At 25.8% G+C, this 13,982-nt stretch overlaps 1 protein-coding gene across 8 annotated transcripts in view; it reads left to right on the top strand.

Moving 5' to 3' along the window:
- Nucleotides 1–13,982, top strand: part of LOC129606370 (plasma membrane calcium-transporting ATPase 3) — a 198,515-nt gene that overhangs the window by 9,971 nt on the left and 174,562 nt on the right. For 2 of the 8 annotated variants that reach the window (XM_055516719.1, XM_055516693.1), the window contains exon 1: nt 922–1,402. The exons of the other annotated variants lie outside the window; for them this stretch is intronic. The gene's annotated coding sequence lies outside the window, so the exon portion shown is untranslated. Of the gene's footprint in view, nt 1–921; nt 1,403–13,982 lie in introns of those variants that run through there. 8 annotated transcript variants of the gene reach the window in all.

Genomic DNA, 13,982 nt, shown 5'->3' with positions numbered 1-13,982 from the left:
GACAATTGCTATGTTTATATTTCTGACAGAGTAAGAAATCAATCCAAATACAAATAAGAAAGAGTGGGAATAGAAAAACTTATTTTTTTTTGCAAGGATTGCCAAACAACCCCAAATTCCAACGCAAAATAATTTTAAAATAAGTTATATTAAATATTTATGGTTGCTATTTTCAAATATTGTATATAAATTGAAAATTTCTAAAAACTTTTAAATTTTTAGTTGCCGAAGTCGCTACTATTAAGATAAAATACATAAATAAAGGCACAAGTGTAAGGTTTTTCATTTCATTATTCAATTTTATTTAATTTAAAACAAATTTCGCGAAAATAATTATTTCTGAATTTATGAGATAAGTTTGAAGTCTTTTTTATGAATAGCAATTCTTCCATTCTGTTAATCTTCTAAAAATAATTGCAGTACCACTACTTTCTTATATGTGCTTTTAAAAAAGTAGAACTATAGTAACAAAATATCTGGAGGTAATGCGAATATTTGGGTTTATGCAATATATGCGTGAGTGAAATATAACCTTAAATTTTTTTTAGTATAACTATTTTTTTTAAATAGTATACTTAATTCTTTTAATTGAATGTTCAAATAAGTCCGAAAAAACGGATTATCTAATGTTAATTAAAAATACTATATTTGCATCTACCGGAAAAAATAACGTAATTGTACAAATTATAATTTACATTACTTATTTGTTCAAGGCTATGTTCAGGTTTGGTTATTCATGAGCAGTTTTGAGCAAATGATTGGAATACATTTAATAAAAAATCTATCATTTATATTCCATAAAAAGAATTGCATATTGGCAACCCTGTTTATTTTTTTTATTATGTTGTGTTATGTGTATTCGATTTCCCGTTTTTTTTTACAATATTTTTTGAATTTTTTTTTTTTGTTTTGTATACCGCGCGCGTTTAGTAGTTGTTGGCGGTTTGTTGATGAAGGGGAAGAAATATTGCGTGTGTTAATAATATTTTTTTTTTTGTGTTGTAATGAAAACTTATTATGAGAAAAAACGTGTTTAAAAAAAATATTATTTTTTTATAAAAAATAATATCAAAAGCAATTAATAAAAAATACGTAAACATAATAAACAATAAAATATTTGTGTTCGTGGCCATTTGTACTTAATATTTTCAAAAAAAAAAAAAAACAAAAATTAAAGTTCACAATAATCGAATTTTGAAAAAATTTAAAAAAAAAATAGCTACCAAAATTAATAAAACACGAAGAAAGAAAAATAAATTTTAATATTTTTGCTTATTTGGATTCTTACCCTAAAAAAAAAAATATTATTTTGCTGTATAGACTTTAAATACCTAATATTTTGGTGTGTATTGAATTTTAGAAATTAACAAAAAAAAAAAATAAACAGAAAAATTTCAGGAAGGTAAAAAAATTTATTTGAATTTTTCTTATTCTTTTTTTTTAAATTAAAAATATTTTGTTTTATTTTTAAGCTTTAAAAAAGAGCAAAAAAAAAGTTTTAAAATTTCCTTGGTTACCTACAGAAAAGAATAATAACTAAGAATAATATGTGTATATATGTAGATATGTGTACGTACATTATACCGTAAATTCTCAGATATTAGGTTACTCATATAAATATTTGTGGCGGCGCTGTTGCTCTGCGAAGCTACATAATATAAAACAAGAAAAAAAACCGGTGTTGTAATCTGATTCTTCTGTATTTATATAATATATATATAAGTATGTATGTTATATACAAAATTATACGTAATACCATATAAAGTACATATATGTATGTATGTATATCGTAAAACATCTAACAAATTTTTATTTAACACTATCACCATCTTTATACATATATATTTAAGACTTACCACCTAACCCTATTCAAAATAAATAACAACAAATAATAGAGAGTACCTAGGCACAAAAACAAAGTGTTGATGCTTTTTTTCAATTTTAATTAAATACAAAATTTAAATATGTTGGAAGATAGTTTTTTTTTTTTATTAGAAATAGTGAAAATATGAAAAAATTTAAAATTAAAATTTCATTCAACCATTTATTTCATTTACATAAATACATAGGTATAAAAAAACAATACTTATCTACCTATTAAAAAATAAATAAAAATTATTACCTACATATATGTCGGTACAAAACACACATCCATGTATACATATAAAGTAGGTAAGTAGGTACTTACCTATGGAAAAGTACTTACACATAACTTTTATATAAAGATGTAATTGAAATGTAATAGTTTATGCAGCATAATCTATAAAATATATTTAATTTTTTTTTTAAATATTATTTGAAATTTCATTTGAATAGGTATGTACGTACTTAACCAAATTGGTATTACCAATCAATTTGTGTGGTACATACATACTTCCTTTCCATTTCTGCAATACAAAAATCGAATTACTTGGTAATGGCCCAGTATATTTCCTTTGAGAGATTCATGTTCAAATAAAATAAAAATGAAAAAGTAATTTTTTATTTTTAAAAATATTAAAATTGGTTATAGAAAGTTGTAAAAATGTGTTATACATATACATTTTAATAAATATTTTATATGTATTATATAAAATGAACTGTCATATTACAAAGCGAATTTTGCCTTTGAAATTGTGTATACATGATTGTTTTTGAAATTATAATTTTTAAAATTTCATTGTTACAAAAAATTATTAAAAAAAGTATATTAATAGCTCATGTATTTACACGGCAACCCTTGCATTATGGTTTTTCTTTTGTCTATTTTCGGCACTTTCTTTTTTTTAAATTAAAATGGTATAACTGCCCTGAATTAATATTTACTTTCCTTGTCCTGATTTAATTTGTATTGCCCTTAATTAATATTGTTTCAGTAGACAAGAGGATATTAAATGTACGAATCGCACCGTTAATGCAAGTGTCGTTGTGTAATTGTTAATGCATGTATCGCTTTAATCATATCTTTAACATTTATGCCAATAACTCGCTTCTGTAAAGGTTCAGTTAAATTCGGTATTCAAAGGACATGTTGTGTGTTAAATTTCAACTTTGACATAGCTAGTAACAAGTTTTTTCTTTTGTTCATTGCAAAGAAGGAATATTAAGAATATAATAAAACTCAATGCCAGGTTCATTTCACTTCACCTCTTCATTTCAAATGAAATAAAAGAACATAGAAATAGACAAAAAAAATTTCCATTTTCACTGATATAATAAATTAATGCGTATACCTATGAAAATAATGTTATGGAATTCATAAAGTTCAAAACGATATTCCGTTCTTGCCCATTTTTCAAAATTTATTAATTGTCAAAAATTGAGTTTTATTTGACGATAGTATTACATTAAATTTAAATCAATTCCGATCTTATATGTGCAGTTGAATAGCACAGATCATATATGAACTTAATACTGCAATAATATACAATGAAAAAATGGTACTGCCAATAAGAACTCATATTTGCAACAAATATCGAAGTCGAAAGGTAATAAAACAAACAATAAGATAATAAACAGCTGAAAAAAAGTAGTATACATTTTTTTTATTACAAGTCCTGTGAAAGAACTTTTATAGAACTGCAAACTAAAATGAATTACTCTGTACAGCATAGCAATACACTAATTTAAATTTTTTTTCTTTACTTAAAGCTTTTTGAATTATAATTTGTAAAAAAATTTTATAAAAATAAGAAACTTTTTTTCAGTGTTTTATAAATATACGACAACGTTATAATCCGAAATTCCACATTACTTAAATAACAGCCGGATCGTATACCTCTCTCTTTTACTCATTTTTTATTCACTTTCAATTCAGAATTCTCAGTGTTTTCTAATGGATGTTCCACTTTTCCAATAAGATTACTCATTTTTTTAATTGGATTTTTACATTTTTTCTCAAATTATATACTGAACGTCTCACTTTCAAAAACAAAGTGAATAAATTTTGTATACATTTTACAAAAAAAACGAGATATCACTCGAAAATTACATCATACAAGTATATGATAGTTACTCACTTTCTCATTTTACGAGTAAAATAGCGAGATAGACGATCAGGTCTTAAATCTCTATATTTAAGTACATAGAATCCATAACACAAAAAAAATTTCAATTATGTATTTGCTTTTTGTTTTTACCGACCGCATTGTGTATATAATAAGGTAGGTTACGTGATGGCAACAAATTTTGCATATTGAGTTTTCGGTGGGAAAGCACTTCTTCATTGAAGCGAAGCATAAATAAATTATTTTAGAAACCTGTCGGTCTGTGTGCGCGCGTGTATCTCAAGTTCGGCTAAGCGATTTTGATGAAATTTTACATGTAAGTTTATTGCGACTATGACACGGATTGATGAACTTTTGGGATATATCAGGTCTTGGCACTTGTATCTTTTAGTGGAATGTTTTACATTTTTGATCATTGTAAAGAAAATATTCAACGGATTTTCTTGAAATTTAATATATAAGCTTCATTCAACCGTACGCAAAACCTCCTAACTTTTGGAAGAAATCAGGTGTCAACAACTTGACGTTTATTACGGGCCAAATATACATTTTTGCGTATATAAAAAGAAATAATCAATCGATTTTATTTAAATTTAATATTTAAATTCCAGGTGTTAAAAGAATGAACATGTAAATTTTTTGGAAAGATTAGGGTTCGAAAATTGATCTGGAGGTCGATTTTTCATTTTTTACCATGTCTACGGAACAGATTAATGAAATTTCTTCAAATTCAATATTTGAGTTTTGGTTATTACCAGAAGTTACTGACGAACTTTTCGTATAATTTGGACGGCACAAAATGAAACTCTTCTAAGAGCCAAATTAACATTTTTCTAGGCATGTTAACTAAAAGTTTATTAGTGTCCTTAAAATTGTAAAAAAGTGTTTAAAAGGCATTTTCAAAATCCTCTGCAATACTTTTATTAATCTAGACACTATACATTGCGGTCGGTTATGTGCTGGCCACATCAGGTTTTGTGTTAATTTTTGTTTTTTTTTTTTTTTTTTTTTTAAGAGAGCCAGTCGTAATTTAAAAGCAGATAACAATAATTTTTATATCAGAAAGTGAAAATATTTTTTGAAATTACTACATAATATTACTCGTATCAGTTATTTTTTCAACAATTACTAATTTTTAAAAAAAAAAAAAAAAACTCGAAAATATAAAGTTGAATTAATAATTGAATTTACAAAATTTTCAAGATGGAGGTGCTAGGATCAAAATGATGATTTTTTTTTAAATACTTAACTTAACTTTCGCCTAAGCTAATATAATTATTATTTTTATTTGTTAAATATGATTTAAAAATTTTTTATAGTTGTGGAATATAACGTTTGATTTTATAAAATAATTTTATTTTAGCATTAAGTAGACCGTAGCCAAAGCTGTATGGACTATAGATTATAATATTTTACTGTCAAGTAGTTTTGGATTATAATTATTATAGCTTTTTCATAATTTCTTTTTTATATTTTGTTTTATTTTATTCTATTTTATTGTTTCTTTATTTTATTTTTTAGACACTTTAACATTTTTAGTTTTTTTTTGGTTATTAAGGTAATATAAGCATTTTATTTTTTTTTAACAAGCCATTGGAAACTGTATTTTGTAAGCCGTTGTCTAAACTATTAAAAGAACTTAGACTTGTGTATACACAATTTGTTTTTTGTTTGTCAGTTTTAAATAATGAAAGTTAAAAATTAGCTTTATTCCTTGTCTTATGGCTACGACTATCTATGTTAAGATTAATCAAAAAATTATGTTTTATTAAATTATTAATTATCTTGTAGTCCAGAAAATATAATTCTCTTCTGCATTTATTTCCGAGGCTTAAATATTTAACAGAATAAATTAAGGAGGAGAGATGCCCGATTGGGTAAAGATTTATTATTTTTACGACCTTTTGTGAGTAAAATCAAGTCTATTTAAACACGTTTTTGATGCATTTCTCCAAATTGAATTCAAGTACGTTATATTTGACAATATATAAGATTAGTAGTTAATAATAATCAATGTGTCAATAGAACAATTTTTCGGATAATGTTATCGCATTAGTGGCCTACTTGTGAAAATGACATTTCGGGTAAATTGTGATTGAAAGTTAAATATTTAATTTTTAAGAACATTTTTAAAAGGTTAAAACAAACTTATGTCAAAATAGAGTGAAAAGAGAAGTTAACTAAGTATTTTGAAATAAATAGAACAATTCTTTAGGCCATTTAGGAAAAAATTTTGGTTAGGCCACTAATGCACCTCATATGTATTTACTTATTTACCCCGATTACGCGATTAACCCCGAATCGAATTTTAATTTGTGAATCTATTTTAACCTAGACTTTAATCATCCAAATGTATAGGCTTTTTCCTGTTCTATTAAGCGTAAGTCACTGCAATTTTTACCTACAAATCTCTTGATCTGTAAGTTTTGATGCAGAAAAATGTAGTTTTACTATTTCATCGTGTTTTAATGCAAAATTGTAAAAATTTGTAAAGTTTTTTTTTCTATTTTATTATATATAAATTTGCAAGCTCAAGTATATGAATTAAAATATATGAAATGTAAATTTTACTCAATTTTTATATACATTTACCCTATAAAAAATGTAAAAGCATGCATATAAGATGTACACTTATACTGAAAATACGCAAATATTATATCATTGCGATAGAAATTTACATTGTAACAAATATGGATTGAATGCCGAAAATAGTAAAAACTACATTGATGCATGCTTTTTATACCTATTCATATATATACTGTACAGGGTGTTTCGCATAAGATGGCAAATAATTTCAGGGATGATTCTTTGATCAATTTCCAGCAAATAATTGTAGTGGGGGACGGGGAGGGGGTACAGATATTCTTGTTTTCGAGCTACAGCCTGTTGAAAAGAATATAAAAAAAAATACCGAGTTTTTTCTGCATATAAATATATGCTTATAACTTCGAAACCGTACAACATAAAGTTTTCATTGGGAGCTTGTTTTACAGACGATTGATTGTGCTTTATTTTTAGTTTGACAATTAATTTGATTTGAGCCATAGTTTCCGAGATACAGCTCGTCAAAGTCAGATTTTTTTTTTTTTTTTTAATTTTCTTTTAAAAAACTACTTTTTTTCTCTTCGATGTGCTACGATAAGAGCTAAAAGTTAACCCATATACTCGTAACATTTTCTTCTATCTCTCATAGTTTTTCTAAAACCTAAAAAATGCTATTTCCGTACTATTTTTTGCAGCGACACCCAATTTCTAAAAAATCTGAAAGATAACCGTAAATGCCATGCCATTAAAAAATATAATTATTTTTCTAAGCCCATGGAATTAACCCTTAAACTCGAGTATTATGTTAACGCCTATTTTAATTTTTTTTTAGTTTATTTTAAATATTAATGTTTTTACATGCTCATCCCAAAAGGTATGCAATTTCTGAAATATATTGGTATGTGAATGAATGTAATTTTAATAATGTAGTACATCGCTAGATTGTTTTTAAAAGCAGTTTTTTCACTTGTTGAAGGGAAAAGTGCTACATTACAAACCGTTAGTTTGACCCAACTTTATATAAATTAACTGTATTACATACATATAACAAATTTATCATTTTTGTCAATAAAAATATGTTTAATTTTCAATAACTATAGAGATAGTTCTATATTTTAAACAAATACTTAGTTAGAAATTCGGTTTATATAAGTTTCTTTATTTAGTAATGACTGAAAATTCGCATGTTTCATATTTTTCATAGTTAAAATCATTACCGAATCCATTACAATATTTTTGCAAAAAGTTAGCAAATCTTAATCCATCTTTTAAAAATAATGAATATGGCATGTTCATTCTTTAAGATATATTGGGAAAATACATTTTATGATTCTAATCTCATCAATCATGAGTATTTTAAACAATCATATTTTTTAATTGCAGTCAGACAATGGGTTAAAAAATGATGCTTAGGCTTTAATGTTTGTTTATATAACGAAATATAGGGTATATGGTGAAATGTTATTGGACCTTCGAGTCCATCAATGTCATGAGGTTCAAGAGAAATATCAACTAAATAAATCCCAAAATAATATCAACTAAATCAACTAAAATACATGAAAGTTTCCAAGCACGATAATCTGTTGGAAGAAAATCAGCAATTATTAAACATAACAAGTGTTTGAAAGTTCAAACTTCTTTCACTGTCATCTTGAGATTATTGTTTTTAATCACTTTATGTCTTCTGAGCTATACTGAAAAAGAAATTATTTGTAACTTGGTAACTCATGTAGAAAATAATTTTTGGAATTCCCGATTCTTAATTTTCAATATTTCTGTAGAGATGTTTATCCTCGCAATCCTCCCTTTGGTATTAAATTCTGCTTTTGCACAACAACGGCAAAAAAAAAGTTAAAGCTTTTAATTGTTGTACTAAATGAGAAAAACAGTCTCATTTCTAAAAATTTTTCAAGTTCAAATCTTTTCCACATACATACCGAAAAGTGGAAATTTAATTTATATAAAATATGTTGAGGTACAATAGAAGAAGTATAGTAACAACCTAATTTTGATTCGGTGTGACTTCCTAAAGGATTATTGATTTAAAATTCATCACTATGTAAAAAATATGGTATTCATATTTTTCGACTGAGGCGAATATTGTCCATTGCTATGAACACATTGAAAAGAAAGTTTTCTTTTTATACAATATCTTGTCTTAATAAACATAAAATTTGCTTAACTCAAAAATATTGGGTTCTACAATAATAATCATTGGCTGAATTGTTATTTATTTTTTATAGTTTTTAAATGCAACACCAGAGCTTATTAGGCATCCGAAGTTGAAGGTTTGTCTTTCGGATGGTCTTGATTCATTCTTGAATCTTGCTGAATGGTGTATCACAACATTTAATAAAATTGTATATATATAGACAATAGAATCTAAAAGTATAAAAACAGCAAATTTAAATATAAATTCAAATTAGTAAATTTTAGCTAAAATACTTACCGATAGTATTGAATTTTTTTTATCATGTGTTTGACTGTCGTGGTATGGTGGTATCTTTTTTTTTTTAAGTCTTCCCGATTTCCTAAAAGGCTATGCTTTTTTTTTAGGTAAAGCCTTTTAAAGTCTCTAAAAATCTATTATTAAAAAATTTTTTACGCATTTGATAAAACAAATTGAATTCTTAAAAGTTGTACAAAACTAATTTTTAGAAGACTTTCATATTTTATTCTAATACTTAAAATAAGTTTTGATTAGTTTTGATTAAGCTAGTAAACTTAGAAAATGTTCTGTTCAGTTCTGGGCCCCCTGCATCTTTGTAATTTGACCACTTGTTAAAAATATCAAGATTATGTTTTTTAGATTTTATTTCGTTTTGTTTCAGATAAAAAGTTCTTTCCCATTTTATTTTGACGTCATCCTAGTCAAAAGAATCTCTGTTCACTGATGTTTTCCACGACTGCAGTGTGGTATCATCTATATCGCAGTTAGGACTATCTTCGCTTAATAAATTGCTTTCTCCTTCTTTCTTCACAAATGTATTTGTCATACAATTTATCTCACGGGTTTTTCTTTCTATGTCGCGGAGTGAAGTAGTAATCCTGAAAATACAATATTAATAAGTTTCAAAAGTCAATATATTTTTACTTATCTTACATTCATCTGGAAATATATTTAAAATATTTTACAGCTTTTTGCTCAAATTACTCGTACTGTGTATATATTTTCTTCTAGAATGATTGAAAACCAATCTTTTCTGAGATTGTTTAAAATAAATGATTTTTTTTGTAGAATGTAATAAAGCTGCTGCTAAATCTTGGAAAGAAGATCCAAATTAAAAAAAATATATTCAACTAAAATAATTTTATTTGGATGTACCATTATTATAGACGAACTGTCAGTTGGTTGAGACGCTCCTGATTCTTTACTGGAAATCCATGTAAGCCAAGAAAGAACTTTTGTACGAAGGTTTAGAGCTTCGTCTTCAATACCGTACTAAAAATTATTACATGCATAATTTCTTTCCATATTTTGACAAATTTATTAACTACCTTTTTCTATTACCAAAAGAACAATTTTTCCCGAAATTTGACTCTCAGTCTAATACTTTTTACAGCATTCCTCATGTCTTCTGTTATCAAATACTTTAAATTTTCAAATGTAATGTCATTTTCTGAAAAAAATTGTAAATATGTAAGTATCACACAATCAAATATCAAACAACAGAACTTTTTCATACTAAAACTACAACATCTTACAAAATATTTATTAAATCCTTAATAAAATTTTATTTATAAAAGTTGTAGTGTGTTTTAACTCCAGAAAAACATAACAAAAAGAAACAGTTAAAAAAATTCAATTGCGTTACAAAATTATTAACTACGAGTACGTCCTAGCCAATTCTTCTACAAATAGAATTTGGATTACATTGAATGAATATTTTACAGTTTATATATCGAGTCTATGTTTTAGTATACTTTGAAATAAAAATTTACATACATTTAGTTACTGTGTTTGTATATGTATCTGTTATGTGTAATACATTTTTGAAAATGATGAATGAACATAATATAATAAACATTTAATTTGAACTCACCAGTATAGTTCCGTTAAATTCCATTCGAATAGCAAACTATAAAAGACCAAAACCATTTGAATATTCGTTTTGACTGCAAAATAAAATTTTCATTTTCCATCCTTATTTCTTATGTTTAATTCATTTAATAATAAATATTTTTAACTTAATGGAAATTTCTTCATACAACTGCAGAACAGACGGATGACGTAATCAAAGAAATGAGTCAAAGGCAGAAAAATTAAAAAATTTTTCTCCTCGAACTGGACTCGAACCAGTGACCTACCACTTTCTAGGCGGACGCTCTACCAACTGAGCTACAGAGGTATGAAGAAATTGCCGACGAAATGTTCTTCACTTTACTTTGTACTGTATAATAAACTTGTAGTTTTCTGTATACTTGTACATTAATCATTTCAATATTAAATTTGTTTTATTTCGAATTTATTTTTTATTTCATACTATTTTTTTTTTTTTTTTGTTGGGACAATGAAATTTTTCGACACTTTCGTTTCACAAATTTTTCGCTTCACAAATGATCGTGCTTTAACACGTTTAGGAAATTTTAAATTTCTTAACAAAACATCGTAAATTTAAAAGTACTTACTGATAAAAACGGCATTATGTCATATGATTTTACATGTGTGCGGTGATAATATATATGCGTGCATTGTAATTTTATAATTACAGCACTGTATTTATACTTTGTGGATTGTAAAAAAATAGCTGATCTCTATAAATTTATACTTCTGAACTTTAAAGCAAAAGTAATAGAAAACTATAAAAATTACTAGATGCGCTTAGTGCGAATCACACTAATTTCAGATATTTTTGAAAAACATTAATATAAAATTAACACGTTAAGTTTTATGACTATTAAAAATATAAAAAATACTTAGGTTGAGCTCCATCCTGTAACGCATACGCAAATCTTCGTAGATTCCGAGCTCACTTGTAAGCGACTTACTTTAATTCCCTGTATCACAGATGTAATCCTATACAATTTAGAGACACACATACTCAGTATGTATAAATAAAAGACATAAATAAAATAAAGTTTCCACTGAACAATGTAAATTAACCATTGTGGTTTTTCGCTCAATGTGCATATCATTTATTACTTAATATCATACTGAAAGAAATTTCTTGCTATTCAATTTTCTTGGAGTCCTTATTTATTTTTGAATTATAATATTCATAATATTCAACAGCTACATTTCTTTAAGCACAAACAAAATATTTTTTGATCGAGATGACGGAATTCAGTTAATATTATTCTACCAATATTAAATTTGGATTTAGTCTTGAATTTTCTTGTGCCAGATTACTCTTCACTAGATATTTTTGTATTTTTCGAGGGTCGACTGAACATAAATATTTTTTCATTACAAAAATTTTCTGATTGTTGTTTAATTGTCCGTATCCATTATATTTATATTGTTTCAATTGATCTTCCATTCGAACCTCTCTATATACAGTATGTGCGTAGAGAGACTATTGTTTAGCAAATCTTAATAGTGATAACCCTTTTAATGACATTTTAAAATTTATGGTTTTAATGATTTTTCACAATGAAGACATTTATTGTTTTTCTGCTGCAACATATAAGTTATAAGAATTACTGAAAATGTTTCTTACAAGGAAGGTCATCTAACATATTTTTTAATTTTTTTTCTTTTTTTTATTTGTTTGAAACTGTAATTGTATAACTCGACAAGAAGCAATTTAATTTAAAAAGAAATTGTAATTTTCAAATAAATTTTTGTCATTCAAGTAAATTTGAAAATATTTTAAAATAATACAAGAGTTTGAAAAAAGAAATGTCTACATCACCTACACGAGTGTTTTGCTAATTTTATTCAAAAGCAAAATTAAAATGCAAATTTATTTTAATCTAATAAAAAAAGTTTATTGCAGTGAAAAATTTTTTACTATTGTTTAAATGCAGTGTTAATACCGTAGCAAAACTTTAAAACGGTTGTATTTTTTCACTACGCTGTTTGCTTTATTATTGCGTAGTGAAAATCCATTTTCAGCAATTGGAAACTTGCTACATTGCATAAATTTTTTATTTTACAATTGAAATTTTTATTGTAACTAAATTAGTTTCGTATAGAAAGTTTTTAATCAAAGTTTGAAATGTTTAAATTTTAACCTCAAACTAAAAAATCCAACTAAACTGAAGTTTTTGTAAAATTTATTATAAGTACTGAAAATTAAACCAAAAACTAACAAAAAAAACAAGTAAAAAAATTTCAGTTGGTATAAACCGATTGAATTATACCCTGCACCTTTCATTGTTATATAACAATTACTCGAGCTTCTGAAACCATTCTATAGAAACTTCATGTATATGTCTGACCTATAATTGGACATACGACTGCCAAGTTTCATGAATCTCACTTTATAATTTTTCTAAATATTTAAAATTAGCTTTTAGACTTGTATGGGAGCTACCCGAACCTGATAAGCAATTTAACCAAAATTTTGTCAAAAATAGTTAACATTTTACAAAGACAATTTATTTAAATTATAATTTGTATTATTATAAAACATAAGTACTTTTTATTACTTACCATCATCATTCTCCATTTTGTTTGTCTTTTTAAAAATTTAAAAATAAAAAAATATAAAACTGACAGTCGTCATTCGTACCAAATGTCATATTTTTTTAAACCAAAAAGAAAGTCTGCAAACCGGTCAGTGGAGTTCTGCAGCGATAATCAATAACGCGCTGCAATTCATCAAAACGTTTAAGCTGGCTGAACGTACCCAATGATTTATAATGCAACACTTTTCCCTTCAAAAAGTGAAAATACTGCATTCATATATCAAAATATTTCAAGGATTGCATACATTTAAGGTGAGACAAAAAGTAAATTTTGTCTCATCTTAAATGTATGCAATCAAAAGTTTGGCAATACTGTAAATGTGTCAAGACGTATTTTTTTTTCCGCTCTACTTAATTTTTTTTCAAAAAAAATTATATTTAATATATAAAAACTTAAATTAACTAAACTTAGTTAAAAGAAGTTTAGTATTGTTATAAAAATCGCTTCTTTAAAATTTTCTTGAAATATTTTGTAATTTCATCTAAAAAAATTACAATAGGACCAGAAATAGGAAAAATTAACCTAGTGCGTTAGGTGAACCTGAACTACAAATTCAATTCAACCAAATATTGTCTAAATTAAATGATATAAATAATGAGGTGGAGGGTTTGTGTGAATTGGTAAATTTTCTTAGCCTTAAATATGATGAGGAGTAGATTAAAAGACAAAATAAGGCTCCGAATAGTGAAAAAGTTGACTTGATTATAGTAATACATAATATGCCAGCAGACAAATAATAATGATCTGCGGTTCTAATTACAGTACAAATAGTCATATATCTCAGAAAATTATGGAAGCTGCCGCTCAGAACAAAAAAT

This window comes from Condylostylus longicornis, unplaced genomic scaffold, assembly GCF_029603195.1.
Source record: "Condylostylus longicornis isolate FDR11 unplaced genomic scaffold, ASM2960319v2 ptg000003l, whole genome shotgun sequence".
Classification (NCBI taxonomy): Eukaryota; Metazoa; Arthropoda; class Insecta; order Diptera; family Dolichopodidae; genus Condylostylus; species Condylostylus longicornis.
The sequence above is the reverse complement of the archived record's forward strand: the minus strand, read 5'-3'. Positions and strand labels throughout refer to the sequence as shown.